The sequence below is a fragment of the Tursiops truncatus genome, chromosome 3, assembly GCF_011762595.2.
Source record: "Tursiops truncatus isolate mTurTru1 chromosome 3, mTurTru1.mat.Y, whole genome shotgun sequence".
Lineage (NCBI taxonomy): Eukaryota > Metazoa > Chordata > Mammalia > Artiodactyla > Delphinidae > Tursiops > Tursiops truncatus.
Genome location: NC_047036.1, coordinates 58,387,634 through 58,392,643, shown reverse-complemented (window position 1 = coordinate 58,392,643; position 5,010 = coordinate 58,387,634).

Here is a 5,010-nt window from a genome sequence, read left to right as displayed (position 1 = left end):
TGGGAATATTTTCCAGGGGATTTGAAAAAATATTTTTGGAGGTGAGGTTTGGGTCTTCATGGGCCGCCTATGGTGGGAGGGTCCACCGAAATGCACCAAAGGCCTGAATGAAAGATGATGAGAACATGTTAGCTTGCTCCTGGGAAATAATTTTTATAAACCACCCAGCTTTTGAGAAATAAGAATCAAGGTAGGGCCAAGTTAAGCCATTGTGTAACAAATTTTTGGAAGCCTTGAAGAATGACTCACGTTTAAAAGCTGATAAGCAAGAATTGTTTGATATTTGGGACATACCTTTCCACAGAGAAGGTGTCATCCTTGACGGGTGAACTTTCTGTGATGGCCTCTAAGTGCTGTGGCCTAAATGCAGCTGATCCATAATACCGTGCTTGCTTGGATTCTGATCAGTTTGGTCATGGGCTGGAGCAAGGAGGGTCAAGCATACTACTGAATCTGCAACTTGCATTTTTCTTTTAATATGTCATTGACTTCTTTCCATGTGAATATTCTTCTAATCTTGCTCTCTTTTCCTCTGGAAGCAGGCTGGGCATCAGGACCTTCGGAATATAGTAGGCACTATGGCCAAGTTTTTTTATCTTTTTGGGTTTTTTTGTGGTACACGAGCCTCTCACCGCTGTGGCCTCTCCCGTTGCGGAGCACAGGCTCCGGACGCGCAGGCTCAGCGGCCATGGCTCACGGGCCCAGCCGCTCCGCGGCATGTGGGATCTTCCCGGACCGGGGCACAAACCCGTGTCCCCTGCATCGGCAGGCGGACTCTCAACCACTGCGCCACCAGGGAAGCCCTATGGCCAAGTTTTATATATCATTCAACAACAGATATACCCAACCAGAAACAGACTTTGTTCTTTTCTGTTTCACGTTCTATTGGCCCCCTTAATCCAAGCTGCCTAATAAACGCTTGTATTTCTAACTGCCTTTTTTGGGTTCCTTTGCCAGTTCAGACCTGGGACTTCAAACATATTTGAATGAATGGAATCAGAAAATATATTCTCAGTGGCTTGGCTACGGACAGAACTTCTTAATACAATCTCTGATAAGTATCATTTTATAGAAGTACAGTCTGTTGGCCAATAGCTCAGTCCTCCAAACCACTTTTCTTGATATCATTGCAGGACATTTGATACCACCATTGTGGTCTGCAGCCTTGGCACTGCTGAACCTCTAACAGTGATTTGCCAGGATCTATGTCAATCAACATTGTCCTGGGATGTAAGATGTTCGGCTAAGAGCTGCTGTGTGGGGCAGCAGAGTAGCCGTGCCGCAGCATAGTATGCCAATTGTATATGTGAGAGAAGAAAATGAACGTGCAATGCATCTGCCTGGGTTAACTGGCAGACCTTACGTGGTCTTCCTGCCCTTAACAGCAACATGATTTTTTTTTTTAATTCAAGTATAGGATATTAAATATAGTTCCCTGTGCTATATAGTAGGGCCTCGTTGTTTATCTATTTTACATAGAGTAGTTTGTAAATGCTAATCCCAGACTCCTGATTTATCCCCCTCCCACCCCCTTTCCTCTTTGGTAACCATAAGTTTGTTTTCTATGTCGGGGAGTCGGTTTCTGTTTCGTAAATGTTTGTTTGCGTCATATTTTCGATTCCACGTATAAGCGATATCATATGGTATTTGTGTTTCTCTTTCTGACTTACTTCACTCAGTATGGTAATCTCTAGGTCCATCCATGAGCAACATGAATACTTTAATAAAAGCTCTCTTTGAAGCACAAATGACATGATGAACAAATAGATGGACCATCTATTTCTCAACTCAATTTTTAGCCTTGAACTAAGTGACTGAAGATGGACCATCTATTTCTCAACTCAATTTTTAACCTTGAACTAAGTGAACAAAGAATTTTACACCTTTGTTGATTGGTGAAATGGAAGTTGAGTGAATGAAAGCATTTCTTTCTCAACCTGGTGTCTCCTTTCTTGGGCACTAGGGCTTCTTATATTGAGGCAGGCCCTAAGTCATGAGAGTAAGGCAAATGGCATTGTTGCTGTAATAGGGACGCCTGGCTTAATCTGATTTTCCTAGCTTGCTGTTACATCAGTCTATGTCATTAGAAGCAGAATGTGTTCCATTATGTAGCGTCTTTAATCTGGAATGTCTCTGTACTTGAAAACTATTATTGCTTTAATCATCACCTCACCCCTAGGAGGAACCAGAGGTGGAAACTCTGACCTGCATTCTAGTATTACAGGTGAAGGAGTTAAGAAATACTGAGTGACAAGACAGCCTCTAATAGGCAGCCAACCTAGAGGCAGCATGCCAGCCCTGAGGAACTGGGATCACACTTTCAGACACTGATCTGTGTTTCTGTGTGGAAGGTCTGACAGCTAAGATAGTTGATGGCCCTGTGGCACGGTGAAGAATTATGTCAACGGTCAATTTGAATGAGGTCACAGAGCCAGGTAAATAACCCTCATTCTGGCTTTACTGATTATAAAGGAACACTTGCCTGGCGTGAGGAAAAAGTTAGTTCTTTCCAAGGACTTTGAATCATTGGTTTGAGGCAGCCTGGTCAGAAGGTTAGACCAGAGGAACAAATGTAGCGCTCACCGATCTTGCTTTTGGACTGTCCTCCTCTGCCGCCCCTGAAGCCAGCAAGCACTCTCTCCCACACAGACACATAGAGCATCCGCAGACACACACATGCACAGACGCTAATGCGCACACACACACACACACACACACACACACACACTCCAATTCTCCTCTGGCTTTGTGAATCTTCTTCAGTTGACAGTTTAAGGAGAACACCGTTCTGTGATATTAAGAATTAAATTAAAACTGTATTTCAACTAAAAAAGTCTCACAGGGCAAAGTGCCTGATGCTATTGAGACAGTTTGCTATTTCCTTAGGCACCTTGTGTCTCTCAGAGAGCTAAAGAGGCGCCGGCCACTTGTAGGTGAGGCTTCAGGAATGTAGGAAGGGCACGCATTCCCGGGGGTTGCTGGTTGCATCATATAATAGCAAGAGCTTGCCGAAGGATACAGGGCCTGGTAGGTAGGTAATCTGGAGGAAAAGGTGCTTATGTGAAGTGATGCTGTACGGACCACTTGTTCTATTCAAGTGCGTGAGAAAGAGTTACAGAAGGTGTCATTTTGAGTCCAGGTTACTTGCAGCCCTTCTGGAGCAAGCAGTGTTCCTGCCCTAAAGGAAAGGGTCTTGAGGTGGAGGGACCCTGAAGAGATCACCTAGTCCAGAGGTTCTCAGGCCCATCAGATCCAGTGCTTCTTTTTTAAAAATTACAAATGTTTTGTAATTTCCCCCTTTACTATCCTCAATTAAAATTGCCAGAAAACATACCACCCAACATCCAAATGCCATTATAATACTCTACTTGTGTCACGGTTCAGGTTGCCCGGGAAAGAACCTGAGGTGGCATTAGGTGGGAGGAAGTACATGGGGCACGCTCTCAGGATCAGCACGTGTGGGAGAGAGAAGGCAGCAGGTTTGGGCGGAGGCAGAGGTTGGGCTCTGCCTTGATGCAATCCCACCAATGACTCAGCAGATCTCACAGGGAGCTCTGGAGCTGGGGTGTTCCCGCAGAACTGTGCCAAATCAGAGCTTTATTATACCCCCAGCAACCAGTCAGTGGATGTAGGCAGCTCCTAGGGAGGAGTGATAGGGCGGGACCCTGGCAGAGACAGCCCTCTGGAATTATTGCTGGAAGAGGGTGGTGGCACTCAGCTCTGGGCTGTCAGCGGTCCACACTCCAGCAGCTGAGGAAGCCATGGAGTGGGGATTGGGGTGGGGCACACGGGGTCCAGCACAGCCTGTGATAGATAGGAGAAAATAATAGGAAAGTAACTCATATTAAACACACATATATTTTTTTTTTTATTTTTTAATAAATTTATTTATTTATTTTTGGCTGCGTTGGGTCTTCGTTGCTACAAACAGGCTTTCTTTTTAGTTGCGGCGAGCGGGGGCTACTCTTTGTTGTGGCGCACAGGCTTCTCATTGCAGTGACTTCTCTTGTTGCAGAGCGTGGGCTCTAGGCATGTGAGCTTCAGTAGTTGTGGCACACGGGCTTAGTTGCTCTGCGGCATGTGGGATCATCCCGGACCAGGGCTCGAACCCATGTCCCCTGCATTGGCAGGCGGATTCTTAACCACTGTGCCACCAGAGAAGCCCAGCATATGTATTTTTGGTATGCAAAACGAAAAGATTTTATGGGCTTCCCTGGTGGCGCAGTGGTTGCGAGTCCGCCTGCCGATGCAGGGGACATGTGTTCGTGCCCTGGTCCGGGAAGATCCCACATACTGCAAAGCGGCTAGGCCCGTGAGCTGTGGCCGCTGAGCCTGCCTGCGCGTCCAGAGCCTGTGCTCCGCAACGGGAGAAGCCACAACAGTGAGAGACCTGCGTACCGCAAAAACAAAAACAAACAAACAAAAAAAACTAAAAGATTTTAGGAAATAGTTCAATTCTATTGGAATTGAATTCTACTGTGTAGCCACAACTATTTCCTGTGAATTGGGCTTAAGAGAAAACAACACTCAACTGAGTATTGTCAACACTTTTTCTTTGTATTTGGCATTTTGTAAGAAGGACCAGGGAAGTATATTTGTATCTATACAGAAGTTATACAGGCAGACTGATACATTGTCATCAGAGATTTACTCAAAGGGTGATCAGTCTTGGTCAAATTACAAACAAAACAGGTGTTTGCTCACAGTGGTGGCATTCTAGAAAAATTCAATGTATATTAAATCTGTGAAAAAATACATTGTGTTTCCAGGTTAAATGGAGTTAGACCTTAGGCTCAGATAATTTTATCAAGTTTTTCACTTACATAATTGGACATTCATATGAAGTTAGGAAGGGATATGGGAAAATTCTTTGTCATGTGGACCAAATCCCATACTTAGCAAGGTGTTTACCTTCCACCCACTGAACACTAGTGGTGTCTCCCAATCAGCAATCAAAAATACTCTCACAGGGTCTTCCGTGGTGGCGCAGTGGTTGAGAGTCCGCCTGCC